Source organism: Tenrec ecaudatus, chromosome 1, assembly GCF_050624435.1.
Source record: "Tenrec ecaudatus isolate mTenEca1 chromosome 1, mTenEca1.hap1, whole genome shotgun sequence".
Lineage (NCBI taxonomy): Eukaryota > Metazoa > Chordata > Mammalia > Afrosoricida > Tenrecidae > Tenrec > Tenrec ecaudatus.
This window is the reverse complement of record NC_134530.1, coordinates 247,265,677-247,293,571: the sequence shown is the minus strand read 5'-3', so window position 1 is coordinate 247,293,571 and position 27,895 is coordinate 247,265,677. Positions and strand designations below refer to the sequence as shown.

At 45.0% G+C, this 27,895-nt stretch overlaps 1 long non-coding RNA gene and 1 other non-coding gene across 2 annotated transcripts in view; one reads left to right on the top strand and one right to left on the bottom strand.

Moving 5' to 3' along the window:
- The window catches only part of LOC142425504 (uncharacterized), a 256,874-nt gene that overhangs the window by 50,076 nt on the left and 178,903 nt on the right, over window positions 1-27,895 (bottom strand). The window contains exon 2 of the long non-coding RNA XR_012779672.1: window positions 18,396-18,525. This is a non-coding gene — a long non-coding RNA (uncharacterized LOC142425504). The remainder of the gene's footprint in view (window positions 1-18,395; window positions 18,526-27,895) is intronic.
- Window positions 8,247-8,383, top strand: LOC142437763 (small nucleolar RNA SNORA7). Its single transcript, XR_012782284.1, has one exon. It is a non-coding gene; the product is annotated as a small nucleolar RNA SNORA7 (small nucleolar RNA).

Genomic DNA, 27,895 nt, shown 5'->3' with positions numbered 1-27,895 from the left:
TAAACTCTAGATAAGAAGGATTGCATGTGATTGACAGAAACAAAATTTTGCAACCAATAAAGGAACGTGCGATGCATTTGACTTGATTGAAATAGGAACGTCTATTTACCAAGGACACCGAAAAGACAGTGTACAAAGAGAAGATATTGGTTAGAGCTTAACAGATACTAAGTTATTATCCAAGGAGTCCCTACCAGTCTATAAGAAAAAGGCATATATCCCAACAGGAAAAAAATGAATGAGAACTTGAACTGGCTCCTCACAGAGGAAGAGAGCTAAATTGCCATGTGCATATGAAAATATGCTGTTAGTTTATTGTACCAGCCTGGGTTAATTGAAGGGCAGAGAGATAAATGGCTTGGTGAGCCTTGCCTTTCGAGTTCTTGGGTCCCTTGCTTTGTGATGGTTGCACCAGGGTGCAGCTGCCTTAGCAGTTCCCTGCTACCGCTGGCAAGGCTCACTTCCTGCAAGACATCCCCCAGGAGAAGCCACATGGACCTACCCTGATGCAGTCCTGGGTGCTGGAGCAGCCATGTGGAGACCCCTGCCAGTGCTGAGATGCTTACACATTCACTGATTCGGCTCTCCTCCTGCAGTCGGTGTCATTGCATGTGTTTTGTGAGATGGAGGAGAACTTTGTGGATTGGTGTTGGACATATGGGTTAATGTTGGACTTGTGGGCTTGGGCAGCACTAGGTTGGGATGTTTTATTGATGCACACTTACCCTTTACATAAAACTCTCTCTTATCCATATGAGCTTCTGTGGATTTGTTTCTTTAAAGTACCCAGACTAACACATATGCTCACCCTCATTAGTAATCAGGGAAATGCAAAACTGAAGTCATCAAGAAATAACCATTTCACATCCCAGATCAGCAACGTTTAGAAGTCTGTCAACAAGAGTCGACTGTGATCTGGAAACCCCAGAACACTGGCACAGTCACATGGAATAGAACTTGGCATGTTGACTGAGAGTGAAGATGCACATAGCCTATGACCCAGCAGGCTCGCATCTAACACTCTACACTGGAAAACAGGTGCACTGGGCAAAGTAGAGGGGCAGTGAAACAGAGGCAGGCCCTCCATGCGCTGCCATGGGATGGACCCAATGGCTGAAACACGGGCTCCGGCATAAGAACCATTGTAAGGATGGCGCGGGACCGGGCTGTGTTTTGTTGTTGTTGTTGTTGTTGTAGTTGTTGATCTCCATATGGTCTCCATGAGTCAGAACAGACTCGATGGCACCTAACAACAAAGGAACATACCTAAGAATGATCACAGGGGATGGGAGGAAAGACCCAGCACCCACCCAGCCCATTCCGCATCCTCTCCCTCCTTCTGGTCTCAGGAGCCCTGTGTGCTGCAGGAAATGAAACTGCTTGCGGGAACCCACCCTCTCTGCCCAGGAGCAACCAGGGCCCGCTTCAGGACCTGAAATGTCTCCTTGAGACCCATAGTCAAGTCTAGGCAAGGTTTGGAACATGATAGTGGCAGGCTCTTCCCAGTAGCTGGTCCACTGAATCTGAGAACTCAGTTGCTTGTCAGTGGAGGACATTGTCCCTTGATGACAGATGGAGCACTTGGACCCAGTTTCCTGGCAGAAACTAGGTAGGAGACCATAAGGTGTGACCCCTGGCAACCTCACAGCTATCACTCTGTCCTAGAGCTACCACCTAGTCTTGTAACTGTAGGCCCTGGACCAACTGTGCAGCAGGACCCATCTTGCCTCTAAGACAATGGTTCTCAACCTGTGGATCGCGACCCCCTTGAGGGTCAAATGACCCTTTCACAGGCATCACTTGATTCATAACAGTAGAAAAATGATAATTATGAAGTAGCAACAAAAATAGTTTTATGGTTGGGGGTCACCATAAAATGAGGAACTGTATTAAAGGGTCACAGCATGAGGAAGAGTGAGAACCACTGCTCTAAGAAGACCTGGAGGACTTGGCCATCTTCAAGGTCTGTGTGGTAGCTACATAATTTCCTGTAAACTTGATAAATAAGTATACAGGTAGAGTCTAGCCTGCCATTTAGATCACAGCCTGATGATGCCTCCTTGTGAGCGTGGCCTTCTCGTAAGGATTCTAGAAACTCCCTCTCTTTCTCCCTGGAGATGAGCTACTCTCTCTCTGCCTTCATCATCCTGTTGACAAGCCATATGGAGCCCCGTATGGAGCAAGCCCTGCAGCAGAGACCTGCACCAACCCAGTGATGCTTCCACCGCCGTTGGATCCACAAGACTTTTCACCCACCGACCTGTGATCTTCCTGCATTCTGTATCATTGCATGTGCTGGTTGAGTCTGTAGAGGAATTTATTGACTAGTATGGGACTGATGAGCTAACATAGGACTTATGGGCTTTATCTGGACTCTACTGAGATTTTTTGTAATATACCATTACCCTTTGATATAAAACTCTTTCTTGTGTGTGTGTGTATATATATATATATATATATATATATATATATATATATATATATATATATATATATATATATATATATATATATATATATGAATGTCTCTGGATTTGCTTCTCTAGTCAGCTTGGTCTAACACAGTCTGCATAAATGTGAATCTTAACCCAGTGAAGGCTGGGACCTGGAGGTTTGAGCCTGAACCTGAGCCTAAGGGGAGCAGTCTTTATTGCTACTTACATATTTCTTTACTCTTACATATAACCAAAACCACACTCACAGTCATTGAGTCAGTGCCTACTCATTGCGACCCTGCAGGACAGGGTAGAACGAACTGCGCCTATGAGTTTCTGAGATTGTAACTGTTTAGAGGAGTAGAAAGTCCCATCTTTCTCCAAGGAGCAGCTGGTGGTTTCAAACTGCAGACCTTGTGGATCCCAGTGCAATGCGTAACCACTGTGCCACCAGAGAGCCTCTATTTTGCATACATCTATTCATAAATCTGTCCTTCTTAAAATTAAAAACATAAAAAGAATGATTATAAGGAGCTTGTTTATAATAGTTTGTGGGTGTTTTGTTTTGTGGGGGGTTTGAGGGGGTTTTTGGTGTGCGTGTGCTTTTTAGGAAAAAAAGCAACCTAAAGACCCATACATTAGAATGACTATCCATTGGTGTGACTGCGTGCTGGTGAAATCATACAACCCAACATTATGTAAAAAATGAATTAATTACAGTGACACCCAGCCACATGAATGAAGCTCAAGTACATGCATGTGAGTAAAAAAGTGAGTAGCAGAAAAGATGTACAGTATTCTTCTGTGTCTATAAAATACAAAACAAGCTAATCACTATGTTGTTGTAGAATATAAACAAAAGATAAGAGGGTAATTTTAAAAGAAAAAAGGCTATTGGTCCTGAAGAGAAATGAAGTTCTAATGCATGTTACCACTTGGATGAACCTTGAAACAATATGCTGAGTGAAATAAGTCAGTTACAAAAGCACAAATAGTGTATGACCCCATTTAGATGAAACATACAGAGGCCAAAGTTGAGAGGGAGGGGAATAGGGGGTGCGGTAGTTACATAATCTGGTGTCAATTTGAGGATTCAGAGTGAAGAGGTGGAGTCTAGACTGTCAATCAGGTCATAGTCAATGAGGCCTCAGTGTGGGCATGGCCACTTCTCCTGAGGATTCTGGGGAATCCTGATTTCCTCCTTGGAGATGGGAGACATTCTTTCTCTCGGCTCACTCCCTAAGAGACTCTCTACTGACAAGACACATAGAACTACACGAGTGCCCTGAGCTGGAGAAGCCATGTGGAGACCCCTGCCAGTGCTGAGATGCTTACAACGCCACTGGATCCACAAGACTTCCTACCCACTGGCCTGTGATCTTCCTGCATTTGGCCTCATTGCATGTGTTTCATGAGTCTGAAGAGGACTTTATAGACTGTTATCAGACATATGGGCTAATATTGGATTTATGGACTTAATCTGGGCTGGGATGTTTTCTCAATATTCAATTGCTCTTATATATAAAGCTCTTTCTTATATACATATGAGTGTCTATGGATTTGTTTCTTTAGTCTACCCGGACTGACACAAGGGGCTTTTTGCTTAGGGAACACTGACTTGCTATTAAAGCCTTAGAATATTTTGGAAATAGTGGTGATGGTTGCACACCATGATGAATGTAAAAAATATCACCGAACTGTTAAATTCACAAATGTTTTGCTATATATATTTTAACCAAAAGGGGATATTTTTTAAGAAAAGAAATAATAAAAAATCAAGAGAATGGTTACATCTGAGGAAGAAAGAGGATCTATAAAATCACTTGAGGATCTTGTTAAAAATTCAGATTTGGATTCAGTATACCTGGGGTGGAAACTCAAGTTCAAAGCAGGGGGTCAAACCATTCAAAGCTCACCTTCACAGATGACGCTCAATACAGGTGTTCACTGTATTGTTCTTTGCACACCGCATGTCTTTTATGACTAGGCTCTTGTCACTACTCAATATTTTAGCCAACAATTCAATGAGATGATGACAAAGTAAAACATATAACCAGTGTATTAACTGCTCAATCGTCTTCATATTCTTGTCGTCCTATAAATATTTTCAACCAAACTTGAGGAAAACTAAATAGGTGTATTAGATCAGTTTAACTAGAGAAGTAACTTTAGTGACACTCATATGTGAGAGAGCTTTTAATCAAAGAGTAATTGTATATTAACAAAACATCCCAGCCTAGTCCAGATCAAGCACACAAGTCCAAGATTAGCCATAAGTCTGATACTAGTCCATAAATTCCTCTTCAGACTCACACAGCACATGTAATGATGCCGAATGCAGGAAGATCTCAGGCCAAGGGGGTGGAAAGTCTGTGGATCCAATGCCATAGAAGCATCTCAGCGCTGGCCCAGGTCTCCTAGTGGCTGTTCCAGCTCTCTACATGTCTCAACAGCAGGAAGGTAAAGCAGAGAGAGAGTGTGTAGCTCACCTCTAGAGAAAAAGAGAGGAAGTTCCCAGAATCCTCATGAGACGATCATGCCCACAAGGGAGCATCATCAGGCTGTGTCCTGATGGATGGGCTAAAGTCCACCCCTTCACTCCTAATACATGAGATTATATAACTGCCACAATAGGGGTTTTTCGTGCCACTTCAGTAGTTGCTGGTGGATTGAAGAATGACACATGATCATATACTAGGTCTGTTCAAAATCAAGGAACAATAAAGAATCAGGACTATGACCAACCGTAAAGCACCCTGCCCTGGGCACGTAGGCCAATTTCTCAAAACAGAAGCATCTAGAGGTGCATCAGGAGTCTCTGAGTGACAGGAAAAGTTCAGTACTCAAATACTGCATCAGGTTGGGGTTCAAACCATTCAGGAGTGCCTTGGAAGATAGGCCTGGCTATCTGATTCCCAAAGGTCACAATCTTAAAAATGCTACAGAACAGCTCTGCCCTGCACATGTGTGTTTCCATGAGGCGGAGTCTACTGGTCAGTCACCACCAATGACAGGGGTTTCATCCTCTCCCAACCTTGATTCCTGCCGTGGGTTCTCTTTGTGCTCAAAGAAAGATCCCTTTTGTAAAAGCACTATAAAAGAAACCACAGTTCTGCGCTGGAAGAAATCACAATCAAGGCACAATGGAGGCCTGCAAAGTAGCACATTCTGCCCCTCCCTGTGCTCAGCCTCGTAGTGCGATAAGTAAAAGGCAGAAGAGGAAGACAGGTAGTGCCTCCCGCAATGCCTGTTCTTGGGGTGTCTCTGGCCACGTGGTCTAAGTTCCTACAGCAACTTGAGAACACCTGTCCCAGAAAAGAGCCCAAACCAAAGCTGGCCGCAGTTAACACTGACATGTCAACCGTAAAGGCTCTGGATGGAGCTGGTCTTCAACCTGTGGTTTTGCTTTCCTCCTGCCAGAACCTTCCAGAAAGAAAGCAGATTGTTTGTATGGGTTTCATCCTAAAAGGCTTCAGAGAGGTGACAACAGGTATAACCTAAAGACAAACAATAGAACTTGGAAGTTGATTAAAACGGAGAGGGTGAGGAAAGGGGAAGGCCCAGCACAGACTGCTCTCACTGGCCCTCTGGACCAGAGAGTGGGTGAAGACGGAGGAGGAAAAAGAAAACTGGGTCAGCCAGAGCTTCACGGTGTACGCAAACCATTCACTCCACCCTTTCACGCTTCCTTACACACGCCATCCTTACGTCCTTTCCTCTTAGGAAGAGCCAACACAGCCCCGGCCTGTGGAGAACCCCGCTAAGTGGGGCCAGCCATTGCCATCGAGGTGACGCTAAGTGTGTCGGAGTAAAACTATACCCCGAGAATTTTTAATGGCTACATCAACAGGCTTTTGTTCCCAGACATTTCTGGGTGGGCTGGAATCTCCAATCGTTCAGTTAGCCGCTGAGCATATTAAGTATTTGCATCACCCAAGGGACTCAATTCACTCAGGGAGGGCAGGGCATGTGCAAAGTGATGCTGAGTACTGTCATGGAAAAAGCAGGGGTGTCATGGGGAACACACAGCACCAGGCATGGGGATCAGACGAGCCCTCCTAGAGAAGCCACAGGGAGGCTTGGTCTCTAATGAGAGCGGGGAGAGGGAACCCACGAGAGCCTGACACAATGGAGGCAATGTTCAAACTGGAGCGCCGCAGGCCTGGAGATGCCAGGGGAGGGTCAGGATGCCTGGAGCAGGAGACCCCAGTTCTGCCTTCACGCTCTCCATGGCGTCGGGCAACTGAAAACCCCAGGAAGCACAGACACACCTTAAAAGCAGAACAGTATAATTCGCAAATGTCTTCTCTTCTTCCCCCAGCGCTGGTGGCACAGTGGGTTATATGTTGGACCGCAAACCACAAGATCAGCAGTTCAAAGCCACCAGCCACTCCAAGGGAGAGAGAGGAGGCTTTCTACTCCTATAAAGAGTTACAGTTCCAGGCACCCACAGGCGCCATTCTGCTCTGCTCTGTGCACTCAATGGCAGTGAGATTGTTAGCTGTTCTCAACTCCCCCCAGTGCCCTGCACGCCAGCAGTAATAACAGGCTGTAGACAGGATTCAGGCAGGAGCTACAGCTGTGACCTGACAGAGACTTCATGTGTGTAGCTGGATGATAAAAATGTAAGCCACAATTGCAGTTTAAAATGTTTAGAAGGAAAAAAAACGTTTGCAAGAGAGCACACATGTGCTTGGGCACACATGAGCACACACAGAGATCCACTACTGCTAGGAAGTCCTCTATGATAAATTAAGAGGTGGCTCTAAGCACTGCTGTTTTAGAGAATGCTTGACCATGTGGTTGGAAAAACTACTAATGAACTGAACCAACTGGACTTTTTATTTCCAGAGCTGCTCATTCCTGGTTGTTCTATCCCTTCATCATGTGAGATGAAAGGAGACAAGGTTACAGTCAATGTTATCTCCCCTCAGTTAAACCTATTCCTTCCCTCTACCCCCAAATCTAGCACACAGCTGCTGCAAGCTTTCCAGCCAGAGACCTGGCAGGAACCCACTGTACGGATCCATCCAGGTAACTCTCTATATTCACTTCAACAAAAGGTATTCCTCTGTCAGCCTGAGCCACCCTTGGTGTAAGACACATAATCAGGGCAGCCCCACTACAGATGCATGAGCCAGGCAGCTGGCAGGAGTCAGGGCAGGGGCTCTGCCATCTGGTGCCCAGAAGGAAAGGCCTGAGGCTGACACATTAAGTCCCGTAAATCGCAGACTGCACTAAGCCCACCAAGTGGAACCCGCCTCTATCCAGCGGCACGCGCACTGGCCCACCTCGGGACTTCCCACCCTCTTCAAATTTTCTTTAATGTTCATGTCACCTGGATCCCATCAGGGGGGAAATCCTGGGGTTTGGGGGGAGAGAGACCGAGAAAATGAAGCAGAAATGTGCATCCAGTAAAACCTACAAAAGCCACACCTGTGTAAGGCAGAAGCCATCAAGGAAGGAAAACGGAAAGATTTTCCCACTAAAACGAGTACCCTGTCAAAGGCAGAAAGCTTATGAGACCAGGAAAAACAAGGTCATCCCGTAGCAGTCCAGCTTTCACATGTTTCAGTCTGGTCTTGAGGCCACTTGCCTTGAGGCCACCACCACCCCTGTGTGAAGCAACAGGCTTTTCAAGGCTGAATATGAGTCTAGATCTCCCTACTGCTAGCTCACTTCTGCTTGCTCAGTCACAGTATTGAACCTCCACTCTCTGATGGTGGGCTGCTACGCAGTCATCAATTTGAAACCACCAGTTGCTCCTTGGGAAAAGGACATATCTTTCTACCCCCATAAAGACTTTGAGTCGACCTCCCAGGATCGCACTGGAGACTAGCTAGTGTTCTGCTAGCTTCGGAGACAGGAGGGAAAACAAGCCTGTCAGAGACCCATTCCAGTCCCAGTTTCCTCAGTAGCTGGTGATTGGAAGATGCTCTCTGACAGTGTAAAAAAATTAAATTAAAAAAAAAAAAGACTTTGAGTCTCAGAATTTCAAGGGGACAGTTCTGCCCTGCCCTAAAATGTCACCGTGAGCCAGAAACGACTTGATGGCAGTGAGTTTGGCTAGTTTTATATGTCAAGTTCAGGGCTCTGGTGGCATAGTGGGCTACTCACTGGGCAGCTGACTGCGAAGCCAGCAGGTGAGAGCACCAGTCACTCCATGGGAGAAAGGTGAGACTGTCTGCTCTCCTAGAGAGCTGCAGTCTCGGCATCCCTCAGGGGCAGTTCTACTCTGGCCAAAGGGGTGCTGTGAGTCGGAACCCACCACCTGGCGGGAAGAAGTCAGTTAGAGTAGCTTTAAGGAGTTCAGATGGAGTACTGCATTGTATGCTGAACAAGGTCAGCCGTTCAAACTCACCCACCAGCTGCTCTGAGAGAGACAAGGCTGTTAGGCTCGTCAAAAGATTTAAAGTTTCAGACACCCAAAAGGGCGCTTCTATTCTGTTCTATGAGACAGAGCCCACTTCATGACAGTGAATTGGCGTGTTTGTTTGTTTGCTTGTTTGTTTGTTGAGTAGCCTTGGGGGTCCAGGGCCCTAGTCTAGTACACCTTTGTTTGCCAGAGCTATCACATAACAGCCCTGCCTCCCTTCAGAGTACGTGAAGACCCAAGTCTGGCCCGGCTGCCCCCCAGGACTTCACCTCAGTGAGTAGCACCTTAAATAAAACCCATGTTGCCATCCTGGGGTTGCCAACCACCATCTTCAGTCTCTCAGCTCCTTAGGGCAAATTTCAAGTTACTGATCCATGCCAAGACACTTCTTCCAGAGATGGTCCCACTGGAGAGAATAATGAAACATTTCTCTCAAAAATTAATCTTATGATTAGACCTAATCAGTTCTCCATCTTTGTCATCTTAGAAAACCAGAAATATGTTCCAAACTGATGTTGATTGTTTTTCTCCCACCCTGTGCCATCAATACCTGTGTTAGGCAGGGTTCTCTAGAGAAACAAAACCAGGGCACTTATGATTAACTATACACAAAAGGATAGGTTTATGCAGCTAGAAGGAATATAGCAGCTCATTAGTCCACACAGCAGTGTAGAGGGTCCAGTTCAGCTCACTTCCGTGGAACAGTTCATATACTGAAGGTCCTTCAACTCATGCTGGCTGCCGGTCCAAGGTCAAAGAAGCAGCCAGTGTAGTCTCCCCTTGGGCAAGACAAGGCAGGCAGTGGACAGCAGGGTGGGGCTGCAACAGTCCGTAGGTCAGGACCTTAGCAAAGCAAGCTCTCATGATGGGATCTTGAGCCTAAGTGGTGCCTGGTGACATGATCCACCATTCTCAAGCTCAAGTGATATATGTGCCAGTACCATGGAGAAGCAGGTCTCAAAGGAGCCTTAAACTCTAGCAACAGGATCCATGGGTTGGCTCGGCCCACAGGCAGTGCAGCACACAGTTGAGGCAAAGAATTAGCTAAAGCAGCAGCACACTGGTCTGATCACCAGGGAGGAAGAGAGATTGAATGCCAGCCAAGGAACGTATTTATCTTGGTTTCCCTCCAATCAAGCTGCAACCTGATTAAATTCTGTCCACGTGTTCCTATGATGGCCTAGTTGGAACAATTAAATCTATTACCTAACACATAGGGAAGCATTTAACAACATTTATTGATGTGGGTGGACATTGACTAAAGAAAAGGCCAAAGAAGAATCAATGAATTTGAATTGTGGTGCCGGAGAAGAATATTAAAAATACCACAGAGTGATAAAAGACAAATCTGTCTTGGAAGAAGTATGTCCAGAGTGTTCTTTAGAGACAAGGACAGCTAGAATTTGTCTCACATTTTGCGGACACGTTGTCAGTGAAGGGAAGTCCCTGGAGAAGGACATCGTGTTTGGTAGAGGGGCAGCAAAAAGAGGAAACCCCCTCAAGGAGATGAATTGGCACAGTGGCTGCAATAACAGGACCGAGCGTAGGAACAATTGTGAGCATGGCACAGGCTGAGTCATTTTGTTCTGTTGTACACAGGATCATTGTAGGTTGGAACTGACTCGACAACAACAACATTGAGGTCAGAGATGATGAATAATCAGCTCTGGAGCCTACTTATTTGGCAAAGGAAATTCCAATAAATCAAAAATCTAGAAGCACTGGCAAGAGACATGCACTATAGGTCACACCTCAATATGTGATCTCTCAAGTGAAGCCATTCCGATCAAGACAGACATAACCATCATTCTCATCACACAGACCTGCTCATCTCCCGAGTCTCACCTGGAGATCCCCTGTAGCCAAAACACATATTCACCCTTATAGATTTGTTTGAGGATTCTGTCCTCTCCATGAGAAGATATTTCAAGATGCCACTCAGTAACAGAGACTTAGGGGACCAGATGGCTGGTAAAATAAGAGGCTATTCTCAATCGAGGGCCAACAAGAATTCTAGAATCTAGAGCCCAAATTTAGTTTGAAACCTGGTGCCTGACCATGTAAAGTTAGACACTTCCTGAACCATATGGATCTTTTAAATAAACACCTGCCTGTCCAATCCTAAAAGGGAAAGGAACCAAAAAGTCAAGCTCCTTCTCCTCAGACACAACATCTGCATGACGAACAGTGCCCAGCAGCCATGTGAGATGCTTAATAAAGACTCGCTAAATGAGACTACATTGACGGCTGCCAAGAGGAGAGCCATAAATGTTCTTTGGAATCTTTCTGATGTCAATGTCTCTGTCACTCTTCTTCCCTCCACCAAATTCCTTTTGCCTTGTCCTCCTTGAGGCTAGAAAATAAACACACACACACACACACACACACACTACCCCCTCTCTATACATTTCCGATGTTTATATGTGAAGTACTGTCCTCCTGGCAGTCTACCCTTAGTGATCTTTCCTTCTTGCTGTCCTAAACCTCTCAACCTTTATCTTCTTCTCCGGTTCTCTTACAGTGATATAATTTATCAGAAACTCCTAGAAGACGTCTTTCCATGTCCCTGTCTATAATGATTGCAGCAGTACATCGACAGCGACCTGCAAGAGGTTCAGACCAGATTCAGAAGAGAACACAGAACAAGGGTTATCATTGCTGATGTCAGATGGATCTTGACTGAAAGCAGAGAGTACCAGAAAGATGTTTACTTGTGTTTCTCTAACTCCAGTAGAAGTAATGTCTACAACTGTTCCCTCAAATGAGTTCCACTTCAGCAACACAGTGGTTTATTTATTCTCTGAACCTTGAGGTCATGAGCAACTTCACCTCTGCCACATTGTCAGATTCAGGTTCCTCTTCATTCATCCTCCAGAAAGCCTTTCAGTCCTGGGACTTTGTTATTCTAGTATCTACCCACTCTGTGTCAATTACAGTCCTCCAGGAAGCAGATGCTGAGAGGGGATCAGATATGCAAGACATTTATGAAAGAAATGTCTGTGTAGAATTACAGGGAGGGAGCAGGAAGACATAAGGAAAGCCTTCAGACCACTGTGCAGGTCTGACACCTGTGAGAGGAAGGAGATAAAACTGGGGAGGAAGAGCCTCAGGCCACAGAGCCGTTTTGAAAACATCTCTGTTGCCTGGTGGGTATCTCTAAGCAAAGATCACCCACTGGAGGAGTCCTAAGTGAAGCAGAAGTGGCCTAGTTTAGTGCCCTCACCGTGTTCAGTCACTGACAGGAACAACCTGGGACCATGTGGCCGCAGCACAAATGTCATGAAGGACCCAAGAGTGTGTCAACTGGAGGCAGTTAGTCAATGATCACCCCCCAGCAGGGCCTTTTGCAGAGAGGTCTAAGTAACACACCTCCCTAACCGCCACAATTTCCAATTCAGTCTCAAAATCCATCCTGGTCTCTCATTGGGTGCTTTTGGGTCTGTAGACACAGTCCTCCCCAACCTGACCTGAACTTATTATCTAACCAGTCATATCTTCCATCGCTCCTATCCACCAGTCCTCTGCTTCAATCCAGCTGCTTCTTGCCTATGCCTCATGCATACCTGTGTCCTGTCCCTTCCGACGCTGCTGGCATTGAAGTCGCCACTCCCGTCAATGCCCTGCACTAGGCGCTCGGCACCAGAGAACTGGCTGGTTGCGCCACTCATTCAACTCTGAGCCCAAGCTACTTTGTGAGAAAGTATCTGAGTAGTGGTTCTAATTCCAACTCGATTTAAAACACTTGCAAGATATACAACTTTATAGATCTATCTAGAGAGAGGAACTCTGGTGGCACAATGCTGTTGCTGGGTGCCGTCAAGTCGGCTCCAATCTGTAGCGATCCTGTGCACAGCAACATAACAAGACACTGCCCAGCCCTGCACCGTTTTCATAATTGTTCTTATGCCTGAGCCCATGGATGCAGCCACTGTGTCCATCCGTCTCGTTGAGGGCCTTCCTGTTTTTGCTCCACCCTCCACTTTACCAAGCATGATGTCCTACTCCTGGCACCATGTTCAAAGTATGTAAGGCCAAGCCTTGCCACCCTTGCCTCCAAGGAGTCCTTCTGGAATGCTATAATTTTGTGTATATATATATCGATTTGTGCTATCATTTTTAGGGGGAATATTAAGGTGTTTTTCAAAAAGGGGGTGATGGAGGAGCAATACAGGTATACCTTGCTCCTGCTCAACAAAGTATACAGCTAATTGGTTAGGTGGGAGAAATGTGAAAACCCAGATATGAGAGTGAGGTTTTGTGCCAACTTGACTGGACCAGCATTCTCAGTAGTTTGGCAGTTGAATCCTCCCCTGTGATCTAATGTAATGGAATCAAAGTTATGATGGGATCTGAAACGAGCAGCCAAGCAATTAAGGGAAGATTAGGGTGGCGAGCAACCTCTAACTCAGGTCATAGCCCTCGTGATAGTTCCTAAGGGCCTGGCCGACTTCATATAGAAGTAAACTTTCTGGAGGACACCTTGCTGGTCTGGATCCCGCATCTGGCTCATTGGCCTCCCGTTCTTTGGACTTGAGCCAATGTCCCTCTCTGTTCCCTGTTGACCCTGGGAGCCATCTGGCCTGTCAACCTTGGGTTCATATCCCTCTGCATCCACCAGCCATGATTGTCCTGCTTCATCTTCCTGCTTCCTGGCTTACCAGCCCCAGAAACTACTCAGCAAGTCAAGAAACGCCTCCAACTTAACACCAAACCCACAGACATGAACTGGACTGGAGTTGCTCACACCTACAACTCTATGAGCCATTTCCTTGATATAAATTTCTATATGTCTATCCCACTGGTCTTGCTAATCTAGAGAAGCCAGCTGAACACACCAGGAAAAAAAAACTGTAGGAAATAAAAGATCATCACAAATAAATTAATTTCATGACATGTTAAATCACTTTCATTGTCTTTTTTATCAGAAGAAATGGGAAACAGATGGTTTATTAATGAAAATATCCCTTGGAGTCAGAATAGAGCCCTAGGAATATAGAGAGAATAGAAAGGATTCTGCTTGTACTCCTACCTGGGAGAGCCCCCTTCTCGGAACGTGGCTGGCACTTTGAGTCGCAAGAAAAGATAATATCTCAACTCATAGTGGCAAAAGACGATCATGGTTGATTTTACAGAGGTTCCTTTAGGCAGTCCCTTGCTTTCAGTATTTCTGATAATTAATGGGTAAGCCAGCAGGCACTTTTTCATTTGAGGACATTTATTTCTAAATTAAAACTGCATGAAAATGTTAACATGTATTAATTATTTTACTGGGACACAGCAATGTAATTAACTGACTTTTAAGAATTGCAAAACATACTGCCATTTTCCAGAAGTGCTAGCATTGGGGCGAAATGACAAACGTGAGTTACGAAGGTGCTCTGGGTCCTCCTCGCTCAGCAGGCTCCCACCCCACCCCCCACCCCTGCTCCTCACCCTTGTGGTAGATGCTTGCCAAGTGGATTGCAATTGTGCTTGGAGTTAATGGATAAGCCTCTTTGCAATGTGACTTTGCCACCCGCTCAAACCCAATACTCCCTCACTCAGAGGGGAAAGAGGAGTCCTCCTAGTGCTATGGGTTAGGACTCAGAGGGCCTCAAACTTTTTGAACAGGGGGCCAGTTCACTGTCCCTCAGACCCGTTGGAAGGCCAGACTATAGTTTAAAAGGAATTATCAACAAATTCCTTTGCACACTGCACATATCTTATTTTGAAGTGAAAAAACAAATGGGCAAAAGCACCCTGCGGGTCAGATAAATGTCCTCAGTAGGCCACATGTGGCCTGCAGGCCATAGTTTGAGGATGCATGGTAGGTGTTGGGTGTTGAACCACAGGTTGGTTTTGTTTTTTCTTTTTCTTTTGCCCCATGTTTATCTATATGAGATAAGCAGGAGGAATAATCCCTGAGGGGAAAACAATGGACTGGTGGTACTAGGGACACATGGGAGAGGAGGGGGCAGGGAGGGGGAGTGGGGAGTCAACAAACTCAGAGATAAGGGAACAACAAGAGATCTAAAACTGATGGTAAGGATAGTACATAATGCCTGGTGGGGTTTAATCAAGTGCAATGTATCTGAGAGTAATTACTGAGAGCCGAATAGAGGGTGAGCATGATAGTGGGATAGGAGGAAGGTGAAAGAAATAGGAGGCAAAACTATTTATAGAAGTACAGCTATAGGCATGTATATATGTAAATATACTAATTTATAATGAAAGGGATAGAGACCAATATACATATATTTACATGTTAAGTATTAAGAGAGCAGATGGACTTTGGGCCGCTACTCAAGGCTTTAACACAAGAACACTTTGTTCTAATAACTTGGCGCTCTTTGATATTCACTTTCCAGACTATTGAAGACAAAATGGGTGCATAAAGCAAATGTGGTGAAGAGAATGGATGGTGCCTGGCTATCAAGAGATATAGATAGCGTCTGGGGTCTTAAAGGCTTGAAGTTAAACAAGCAGCCATCCAGCAGGGAAGTCAATAAGTCCACATGGAAGAAGCACACCAGCCTGTGTGATCATGAGGTGTTGATGAGATCAGGTATCACGCATCAAAAAATACAAAATAAGCAACTATATCAATGTGAATGAGGGGATTTGGATTGGAGACACCAAGCCCATCTGTAGACAATATCCCCCCACAGAAGGATTATAAGAAAAGGATGATTCAGCCAAGGTACAGTATAGCACCTGAATGCTTCCTCCCCACCACCCCACTACCATGACCCAGTTCTACCATACAAATCTGACTACACCAGAGAACACATATTGGTACAGATATGAGCTCTCAACACATGGCATTCAGGACAGATAAACCCCTCAGGAATAGTAGTGGGAATAACAATATCATGAGGAGAGGGGCATGGCCCAGGAGGGGGAAGGGGGAGAAAAAGGGAACTCATCACAACGTTGGATATACAGCGCCCCCAAGAGGATGAATAACAGGAATGTGGGTGAAGGAAGACAAGAGAGAGTATAAGATATGAAATAATAATAGCGATATATAATTGGCCAACTATTCACAAGGGTGGAAGGGTTGGGGTGGAAGGGGAAAAAAAGAGGAGCTTATACCAAGGGCTCAAGTAAAAAAAAATGTTTTGGAAATGATGGTGGCAACATATGTACAAATATGCCTGTTACAATTGATGTATGGAATGTTATAAGAGCTGTAAGAGCCCCCAATAAAGTTGTTTTAAAGACTCCCCCTCTTATTGTCTGCACCCAAAAGTTCTGCTCCTATTGTCACCCGTCTCCTCAGGATGCGATCGTCCCCATTCATTGAATCTGGGCTGCCCTTGTGCCTTGCTTCACCAAAAGAATGGACAAATTGGCATTTTCGAACTTCGGTGCTGGAGAAGAATATTGAAAGCACCATAACTGCTAAAAGGACAAACTACTCTGTCTTGGAAGAAGTACAGCCAGAGTGCTCCCCAGAGACAAAAATAGCGGGCTTAGTCTTGCATACATGGGACGTGTTGTCAGGAGAGACCGGTCCCTGGAGAGGGACATCATGCTTGGTAAAGTCGAGGGGCAGCAACAAAGAGGAAGGCCCTCAAGTAGATGGACTGACAACAATGGACTCAGGCACAATTGTGAGGATGGCACAGGACAGGCAGTGTTTCATTCTGTGGTGGGTCGGAATCAACTTGATAGCACCAAACAACAACAAGCCTAAGCCACAGGGGGTCTGAAAGACTTTGCCCTTGCTCTCCTGGAACCCTAAGAAGACCACCTGGCAGCCGGTGTCAGTGATCAGAGCTGTGAGTGGGGGCCCAGACAACCAGATGCCATAGGAGTGACCACAGGCAAGATCAGTAAGTAAAACTCTCCACTTGAGCCCAACCCAACTAAATGACCCACAATTTGTGAAATTCAAATGGTTGTCTGAAGCCACTAAATGGCAGGTGATGAACGACAGCACTGACACATGCCACTTTTGATAAAGCCCTTTCTTACTCCCCACCTTTCCACTGAGTGTCCTTGAAGGTATCATTCCCAGAAAAGCCAGATTTCTAACTTCAGCCGCCCTTCCTATCCATACATAGTTGTATCACCCCCATACTCCCTATATCCTCCCACAAGTAGGCTCCTTTCTCTCATTTTTGGGTTCCCATCTCTGATAGTTACATAATTTCATGTCAACTTGATAAATAGGCTATAGGGTTGGAGTGTAGCCTGTCAATCAGGTCATAGCCTGATTGATGCCTCCTTGTAGGTGTGGCCTTCTCATGAGAATTCTAGGAATTTTCCTCTCTTCCTCTTTAGAGGTGGGACATCTCTCTCTGCTTCACATTCCTGCTGACAAGCCACATAGAGCCATGCTGACAGCAGCCAGAGTCCCTGTAGTGTTGAAGGCCATTAAGACTCAACCTTGAAACGATTGAGAATTCTCATGACCTATGTGTCAGTGTTTGCTGATTTCTTCTGTGACTTAACGTTTTGAACAGACTGTCAAAACAAAAACAAGGAGGTATGCAAGGTCTGGGAAAACAGGTTGTTTAATTTTCTCAAGAATGTCTGGCTTGGCAGAAGATAGAGTTGCTATGTGTATCAAATGTGCTTGCTTAACAATGAGATCATGAACCCCGGGTTGTTTCTGCATGGATATAAGGAGTGTATAGAATAAACTCATGGCTTCAGTATTCACTGTTGCCCTCCCAATACTTTCTGTCTCTCTTTTTTCCTTAATCCTCACTCCCCCTTTCAGGATTGTTCGACTCGTCGGCTGGCTCCGACACTGTAGACACGCCCACTGCCATTGGATCCACAGGACTTTCCACCAACCGACCTGTAATCTTCCTGCATTCAGCATCATTGTATGTGCTGCATGAATCTGAAGAGGAATTCATAGGATAATATCGAAATTATGGACTTAATCTAGACTGTGCTGGGGTGTTTTCTTTATACATAATTACTACCTGATATAAAGTTCTCTCTTACACACATATATATGCATGTCTCTGAATTTGTTTCTCTAGTCACCCCAGACTAACACACCATCTAACATGTACTAGTTCATGTTTTATGATCCTATACCGTATCCCTCCAGAGGCAGGGCTCTGTGTCTCTAAGATACAACCAGCTTCTCTTCTCAGCAGTCTATGCTGTGTTGATGTGGGGGGCTTGAAGGCACCCCTCCTCTGTGGGCATCAAGCAGACATCTTAGCAGGCACTCCCTGCTTTGGAGTCTGTCTCAGAAGAACAGCTCTGAAGATATGTGGGTTGGAAGTGGGGGAGGGATATCGTTGTTATCCACGTGGCTGCTCTTGATGGAGGCCAGCCTACCATAAAACACAGACTAAAGCCATCAGAAGCTTTGTGACAGCATTTGTTCATAGGCATTGCTGTGTGTGTGTGTGTGTGTGTGTGTGTGTGTGTGTGTGTGTTACTGAGATAGCAGAAGCATTCCCCCAGAGCCAATACACCAAAAAAAGATCCCAGCTGTCCTGGAGAAATATTTGTTGTTAAGCATTCTGCAGATCTGGTGGAGAAGAGTTTGTGCCCTAAGGAGACAACATCCCAAACCCAGTTGATTCCAAGTCATGACAGTGTCATCGTAGAAACGGGCGCCAAGGGGTTACCAGCAGATGGCTTCTTCCGAAGTAGATCATCAGGTTGTTTTTCCGAGGTACTCCTGGGAAGACTCCAACCTCCAACCTTGCCGTCAGCAGTTGAGCGAGTGAGCAAATCATTTGCACCACCCAGGAACTTCTGAAAAGACAAAGGTGGGCATGAATATTGACTTCCACGCACACAAATTCACACTCTGTCCATGACCGTCAAAGCACCGAATGATCTGGTCTCTGCCTGTCTAAACTCATCTCTTGCCCTCTCTCCATTCAATCATTGTGGGCAGGGACACTGGCCTTTGTTCCATTCCGAAACTGCTTCCTTCTCACCTCCAAGCTTTCCGGGTCTCCTCCATTTCTGTCAGAGAGCTGCCCACAACCCCTTTGCATGGCTTCTAGCTTTCCCTCTTACCTAAGCAGACCCTCCTGCATACCGAGGCTTGCCACTGTCTACCATTCATTTATTTTACCATGTTTTCATTTTCCTCCTTTGACAGGCCTCTGCCTTACACAGGCCCTGGTGTTAGCAGGCTGCACTATTTCAGTATTATCATCGTGTAGAAGAGAAACTGAGCCTTGGAGAAGGGAAGTAGATGGCCCGAGGTCACACTGTAAGGGGCAGAGCTGGGAGGAAAACCCAAGGACGCTGACTCCAGACACCAACTGGAAGGGGAAGCAGACAGGCCCATCACAAAACCAGGGCCAAGTGACAGAAAAGAACAAGAAAACCAAACTATACGCGGAACAGTGCCTTCAGAACACCCCTTCACTACCTCGGAAAGAAAACGGCCGCCCTATGCTTGCAGGCAATGACTTGAAAGAATAGAAGCAGGAACTGCTTTGAAACAACATGTTGGAAGCAATATACCATGGCAGCTATGATGAAGATACATCAATTGCTCCCTGTCAGTCTTGGTTGAACTGAGTCCCCTTGTAAAGCCCTATGGCGGTAAGTGAAGAAAAGTCTGGGGCATAAGAGCCTTACAACCTCACTCTTGGTAGGGGTCCAATTCTGCTATCTACTTACCTCCAGCTATAGGAGCAAGCCGACTCAGACTATAACTGGGAATGTGGCCATTTCGCTCAGTAGGCCACATAGTCAGAGTGAAACAGTGCTGGCCCTAAGCCATTCAAGGGCAAGGACAATATTTGCTTCAGAAAGTGTGTTAGTCCAGGTAGACTAGAGAAATAAATCCATAGAAACCCATATGTGTATAAGACAGAGTGTTAAATAAAGGGTTATGGTACATTAAGAAAACATCCCAACCCAGCCCAGTCAGTCCAACCCCAAAGTCTAATATTAGCCCATATGTCTGATACCAACTTATAAAGTCCTCTTTAGACTCACAAAATGCATCTAATGACATAGAATGCAGGATGATCACAGGCCAGTGGGTAGAAAGTCTTTGGATCCAACGGCGTTGTAAGCATCTCAGTGCTGGCAGGGGTCTCCACATGGCTTCTCCAGCACCCAGGGCTGCATCAGGGTAGGTCCATGTGGTTCTCCAGCTCCCAGGGCATGGAGTCTATCAGCGTAGTGTCATGTCTCTTGTCAGTAGAGCATCTCCAAGGGAGTGAGCAGTGAGGCTCCTGCCTCCAAGGAGGAAATCCAGGATTTCCCAGAATTCTCAGGAGAAGGACATGCCCACACAGAGGCCTCAATGGCTATACAATGATTGACAGGCTAGACTCCACCCTTCACTCCCAATCTTCAAATTGACACCAGATTATGTAATTTCCACAGAAAGTTTAGTGGAAAATTCCATCATCTTTTCATTGATTTTTTAAAATGTTTTATTAGGGGCTCATACAACTCTTATCACAGTCCATACATATACATACATCAATTGTATAAAGCACATCCATACATTCCCTGCCCCAATCATTCTCAAAGCATTTGCTCTCTACTTAAGCCCTTTGCATCAGGTCCTCTTTTTTCCCCCCTCCCTCCCCGCTCCCCCCTCCCTCATGTGCCCTTGATAATTTATACATCGTTATTTTGTCATATCTTGCCCTATCCGGAGTCTCCCTTCCCCTGCTTCTCTGCCGTCCATCCCCCAAGGAAGAGGTCACATGTGGCTCCTTGTAATCAGTTCCCCCTTTCCAACCCACTCACCCTCCACTCTCCCAGCATCGCCCCTCACACCCTTGGTCCTGAAGGTATCATCCACCCTGGATTCCCTGTGCCTCTAGCCCTCATATATACCAGTGTACAACCTCTGCCCTATCCAGCCCTGCAAGGTAGAATTCGGATCATGGTAGTTGGGGGGAGGAAGCATCCAGGATCTGGGGGAAAGCTGTGTTCTTCATCGGTACTACCTCGCACCCTAATTAACCCATCTCCTCTCCTAAACCCCTCTATGAGGGGATCTCCATTGGCCGACACTTGGGCCTTGGGTCTCCACTCTGCACTTCCCCCTTCATTTAATATGGTATATATATATACATATACACATATATACACATACATATATTCTTTTTTTTTTTGCATGATGCCTTATACCTGGTCCCTTGGGCACCTCGTGATCGCACTGGCTGGTGTGCTTCTTCCATGTGGGCTTTTTTGCTTCTGAGCTAGATGGCTGCTTGTTCACCTTCAAGCCTTTAGGACCCCAGACACTCTCTCTTTTGATAGCCGGGCACCATCCGCTTTCTTCGCCACATTTGCTTATGCACCCATTTGTCTTCATTGATTTTTTTTTCTGTGACTTTTCTGAAGTCCCACATTTACATCTACATGGTTTCAACAAATTTGTGGAAAACCAGAATTAAACAATAATAAAATTTTCCTCTGAAGTTGTCGAAGGCCCCACATGCGAGCGTATGTGTGCACTTACATAAAATAAACACATTGCTGTCAATTCCAACTCATAGCAGCCCTATCTGGCAGAGTAGAACTTTCCTATCCTGACAGAGTGGGGTTTCCCAGACTGCCACACCCTTCTCCCAGGGAGCGATTAGTGAGTTGGAATTGCTGGCCTTCGGGTTAGCAGCCAAGCATTTAACCACTGTGTCATCAGAGACATAGATTTCTCTCTAATACACACACACACACACACACATATGTGATATAGATATATTTCACACACACCCCAAAATGGGAAAAAGCTCCGGAGTTTTTACAGTACACATTTTCCCCTTAGGCAAGGAGCATCCAGCAACTCACTCTGAGTCAGTGCACCCAGTGGTGTCACCTCGAAGGTTCTCTCTGGTCACAGTGATTTTTTTTTCCTGAAAGCAGCTTTGCTCAAACCTAGTATTTTTGTGATGGCCAATTTAAGAGAACAGCATGTGGTTGTGATATTTTATTTCCTGCTCAGGAAAAATGCCACAGAAATCGTTGTGATGTTGAACACAGCTTAAAGGACAGCCCTATGGCGAGGAGAAAAAAAAACCCTCAAGTGTACGAGTGGTTCTCAAACAAAGGTAAAATGTTGATTGAGGACAAACCTCAACTTCCCAAACAGATGAAAATGTCAACTTGTATTTCATTTGGAGTTTGTTCCACCAGGTCAAACTGTTAATCAAGTTTTCTAATTAGAGGTTCTGAAAAGAAAGCATAACAGTATGCAACAAAAAAGGCCTGGTTTGTGGCAGATGGGGGACTGGTTTTACCACAACAATGAACCTGCCCACACAGACATCTCATTGCTCCAGTTTGGGGCCAAAAAAACTGCATGCCTCTCTTGCCCCATGCACATTACTCACCTGACCTCACTCCCGGTGACTTCTTTTTGGTTTCTGAGAATAAAGAGGGACATGGAAGGACAGCGATTTGACAAAGTAGAAGGGTGAAGGAAAACCAAGAGCGGTGCTGTCAGCTATCCAAAAGATGAGTCTGAAAATGTTTCCAAAAATGAAACTAAAGATTTGACAAATGTATTAAGTGTAATGGAGAGGTCTTTGAAGGTGATTAGGCTGTTTTGTTTTTTAAAAATTAAATACATAACTTTGAAAAAAATTTTGTTTCTCTTTTGGGGGAGGAATCGTATATATATATTAGCCCTGGTGGAGTATTGCTTACAGTTACTTGTTAGGCTGCAAACCACAAGGTCAGCAGTTTGAAACCACTAGCCAGATCCTTGAGGGAAAGACGGGGCTTTCTTCTCTCGTAAGCGGTTACAGTCTCAGAAACCCTTAGGGGAGTAATTATACCCCATCCTATAGTGTCACTATGAGTCTATATCAACTCAATAGCAGCGATTTGGATATATATGGCAAGTTCCCTCTAGTCATTTCTGACCCAGGGTGGCCCTGCTTACAACAGACAGGAACACTGCACCATCCTCACCATTGGTATGTGGGAGTTCATTGCCCGCTGCTGCGACCACTGTGTCAGTCCATCCCCAAGAGTGCCTTTGTTGCTGTCCCTCTACTTTACGACATTCTTTTCCAGGAACTGGTCTCTCCTGATAACCTGTCCAAAGGACATGAGATGGAGTCATCTCACCATACTTGCTTCTAAGGAACAAGTGTGGTTGTTCTTCTGGCAGCCCACCGGCCTTTCAATAGTCTTTGCCAGCACCATAATTCAACACCATAATGCAGAATTCCCTTGCAGTCTGTATTCATGCCTAACTTTCACATGTATATGAGGCCATTGAAAATACCCTGGCATGGCTCTGGTACGCCCTAGTCCTCAAAGTGACATCCTTGGGCTTCAACTCTGAAAAGAGGTCTTCTGCAGCAGATTTGTGCAATACAATGTGTCCTTTGATTTTTTTTTTTTTTTGTCTGTGGGTTCCATGAGCGATTATGTTAACCAAGCAAAATGGAAATGTTGACAACCGTGATAGTTAAGGTTTATTGTGCCAGCCTGGTCAATGAACACACATGGAATTCATTGAAGGACAGTTTAATTGAAGGACGGAGAGATAAATGGCTCAGTGAGCCTCGCCTTTCTTGTCTCTTGTTCTCTGAAGGTTGGACCAGTATGCGGCTGCCTTAGCTAGTTCTTTGCCCCAGCTGGCAAGGTTCACTTCCTGTGAGACATCCTTGAGAAGCAGCCACATGGACCTACCCCGATGCAGTCCAGGGTGCTGGAGCAACTGTGTGGAGACCCCAGCCAGCGCTGAGATGCTTACACGCTCACTGATTGGCTTTCCTCCTGCAGTTGGCATCATTGTGTGTGTTCTGTGAGATGGAGGAGGACTTTGGAAATCAGTGTTGGACTTATTGGCTTGGACAGCACTGGGTTGGGATCCTTTCTTAATGTACACTTACCCTTTTAATAAAATTATCTCATAAAATATAATTGTCTATGAGTTTTGTTTCTCTAGACTACCCAGACTAACACAACAACATTAATCTATTATCCATATATCATGATGTATTTTATTAGTCCAGTCACGAGGATTTTTTGTTTTCTTTACATTGAGTTGCAATCTTGAAGGCTGCAGCCCTGAATCTTCATAGACAAGTGCTTCTAGCCCTCCTGGCTTTCAGAAAGGTTGTGTCATCTGCATATTGTAGGCTGTAAGTAAGCCTTCCTCCAACCCTGATGCTGTGTTGCTGTTCTGCTTTGAGGATGATTTGTAATTCGTACAGCGTGAATCCGTCAGAAAGGATGCATCGCTGTCTCACACTTTCCTGATGTTAAACCAGTCAATACCCCCTGTTCAGTTCCAGTGACTGCCTCCTGGCCCATGAACAGGTTCCACGTGAGAACAGTAAAGTATCCTGGAAGCCCCCTTCTTAATGTTATCCATAGCTCATTATGATCCACACAGTCGAGTGTCTTTGTATAGTGAATGAAACACACGGAAGCATCTTTCTGATTTCCTCTGCTTTCAGCCAAGATTCATCTGATGTCCTCTTCTGAATCCAGCTGGACTTTCTGGCAGCCCTGGTTGATGTACTTTTGCAGTGGTTGCTGATTTAACTTCAGCAACATTTACTTGTATATAATATTAATAATATTGGTCAATAATACCCATATTATGTTGGGTCATCTCTCTTTGGGATGGACACAAAAATGGATCTCTTCCAGTCAATTGATCAGGATTGATCAGGCAGCTAGCTGTCTTCCAAGTTTCTTGACCTAGAGAAGTGATCACTCCCAGTGTGTGCATATAATTATATACACTGATGATACAATTAGATAAGCAGTGAACTGCTATAACTTTCAGGTGATCAATTTAAACCCACCAGCTGCCCTGAGGGGTAAAAGTGCATCTTTCAGCTTCCATAAAGGATTATAGCCTTGGAAATTCTATCTAAGGTTGTGATGAGTTGGAAAGGACCCCAGGTGGCAGAGTGAGTTACACATTGGGCTGTGAACCACAAGTCAGCAGTTCAAAACCACCAATTATTCGCTGGGAGAAAGATGAGGCTTTCTACTCTCCTAAAAGGCTGCAGTCTTAGAAACCTACAGGGACAGTTCTACTCTGTCCCATAGGGCCACTATGGTCAGAACCACATTGTGGGCCGTGAATATTATTGTATATGTGCATTGGAACTGACTTTATGGCAGTAGGTTTGGGTTTATATATCTATATGCTCAAAACCATGAAAAAAAAACATTGCAAAAATCATAATCAATAAATGTTTAATTAAATGTGAACAAATGCATATTATATCCACCTCATTACTTGTTTAATTAGTATCCATAAGCATTGCATTACATTTGAAAACAATCTGTAGACTAGGCTTTCTTAGTTCATAAGAATCCCCTACGTGTGAATTTAAAATCACAGCCAATTGTGAATTAATTAAGTTATTCATAGCCAGATTACTTCAAAGGCAATTTTTTAAGTCTTCAAAAATATTTATAGGGGAAAAATAGTTACATTTCACATAGCCTTCCTTGCAGCACACGCGTGTGTGCACGCACACACACACACCTCCAATTATGTGGAGTGACCCTCTTTTTTTTTTAAATCATTTTATTGAGGGCTCATACAACTCTTACCACAATTCATACATACATTCATTGTGTCAAGCACATTTATATATCTGTTGCCATCATCATTCTCAAAACATTTGCTTTCTACTTGAGCCCTTGATATCAGCTCCTCATTTTTCCCTTCCTCCCCACTCCCCCCTCCCTCATGAACCTTTGATAAATAATAAGTTATTATAATTTCATCATATCTTATACTGCCCGATGTCTCCCTTCAACCACTTTTCTGTTGTCCATCCCCCAGGGAGGGGGTTATATGTAGATTCTTGTAATGGGTTCCCCCTTTCCAACCCACCCTCCCTTAACCCTCCAGGTATTGCCACTCTCACCACTGGTCCTGAAGGGATCATCTGTCCTGGATTCCCTGTGTTTCCAGTTCCTATCTGTACCAGTGTACATCCTCTGGTCTAGCCAGATTTGTAAGGTAGAATTGGGATCTTGATAGGGGCGAGGGGAGTAGGGGAAGCATTTAGGAAATGGAGGAAAGTTGTATGTTTCATCGTTGCTACACTGTACCCTGACTAGCTCATCTCCTCCCCGTGACCCTTCTGTAAGGGGATGTCCAGTTGCCTACAGATGGATCTTGGGTCCCCAATCTGTACTCTCCCTCATTCACAATGATTTCATCTTTTGTTCTCTGATGCCTGATACCTGATCCCTTCCACACCTCGTGATCGCACAGGCTGGTGTGCTTCTTCCATGTGGGCTTTGTTGCTTCTGAGCTAGGTGGGTGGAGTGGCCCTCTTAAAGAAAAAGTTTCTGAGATGCTAAGACAGCCTGTGACAGCACTATTCTCAGCCCTCCAAGAGGGGACATAAAAGTCAACAGCAGATCCAAGTCACCTGAAATGTCGCTCAGCTTCATTAAATAGTAACTATATTTAGAATTGGAATCAGGTGCCCCCAGTTCAAATCCTCACTCTATACTCATTAAGTGTGTGTCCCGTGGCAAGTGGCCCAACTTTCATTTTTCTCACTAAAATGAGAAGAGCAGGACCCACTTCAAAAGGCTGGGGCCCTCGAATGAGCTAATGTGCCTGGTGCTGTCAGTATCAGCTGCTGTTGAATCTACCCTGACTCCTGCTGAGCCCGTGTGTCTCAGGGCAGACTGTGCCCCGCAGCGTTTTCCATGGCAACGTTTTAGGAGATAGAGCTCTAGGTCTTTCTCTCAAGGCACCTCTGGGTGGGCTTGAACTTCCAACTTCTTGTTGGTTGTTTGTTTCATTGGCACTACATTCACATAGCATACAATTCAATAGTTCGATCATTTAAAGAACAGTTGTTGCAAAAGAGAACAGTTGCACAATCATTACCACAATCAATTCTAGAACATTTTCTTCTTCCTTGTACTCATTGTTATTTGTGTATTCATTTTTTTAATTGTGGCAAAAATATGCACAAAAAAATTCTCTGATCCAGCAACTTCTGCATGTGTAATTATATTCTTCATAAACTTTAATCATTAGCACCACCTAGGAAATGTTGTGCCCACTGCATCAAAAACCAAACACATTGCCATCAAGTAAATGCCAACGCATAGGGACCCCATAGAACAAGGGGAAACTGCCTCTGAGTTTCCAAGGCTGTAACTTGTTACAGGTGCATAAAGCCCCATCTTTCTCGCAAGGAGTTGCATGTGGTTTCAAACTGCTGACCTTCCACTTAACAGCCCAATGTTTAACCAATACACTACCAAGGCTCCTTACCTAGCACACAGCTGGTATTTAATAAATGTCACAGAAATTTGGATCTGCTAAAGGACACTTAGATAAAGCTTGTAACTCCTGTACAGTCTCAGAAACCAAAGGAGCAGTTCGAGTCTGTCCTCTGGGGTCAGAATCAATTCGATGGGAGTGAGTTGATTCTTAGGTGTTGTTTTTTTTATAGGATCCTACACCATACCTTTGCTGTTCAATCATCCTTTTGTTTTTCCAAGGTGAGTGGGGGCAAAGGCACAGATCATTCTTCAGGCAGTTTTCTCCTGGGCAAGGTTGGAGCATGTTTTCCAGCAAAAGATGAGTGGGATGTGGTAGTTACATAATCTGGTGTCAATTTGAGATTTAAGAGTGAAGGGGTGGAGTTTAGCCTGTCAATCAGGTTGCAGCTTGATGACCTCATTTGGAAGCGCAAAGGAGATAAACAGCTCACTGGAGGCAGGACACACACTCACTCCCTGTGAGACATTACTAATGAGGAGCCTGATGGAACTATACTGATGCAGTCAGAGCCCTGGAGCTGGAGGAGCCACATGGAGACCCCTGCCAGCACTGAGATGCTTCTACCACCACTGGATCCACAAGACTTTCTACTCACTGGCCTGTGATCTTTCTGTATTCGGCATTATTGCATGGCTGTGTGAGTCTAAAGAGCAATTTATGGACTAGTATTGGGCATATGGGCTAATATTGGACTTATGGACTTGATCTGAACTAGGCTGGGGTGTTCTCTCAATATTTAATTGCTCTTGTATATAAAGCTCTTTCTTATACACAAATGCATGCTTACGAATTTGTTTCTCTAGAGTACCCAGATTCAGGGCCTTGAGGTTATATGAAATTTTAGGACCGAGCTAGAAGCCTGAGCATAAATCTTCTTTTCAGAAATGAGCCCCT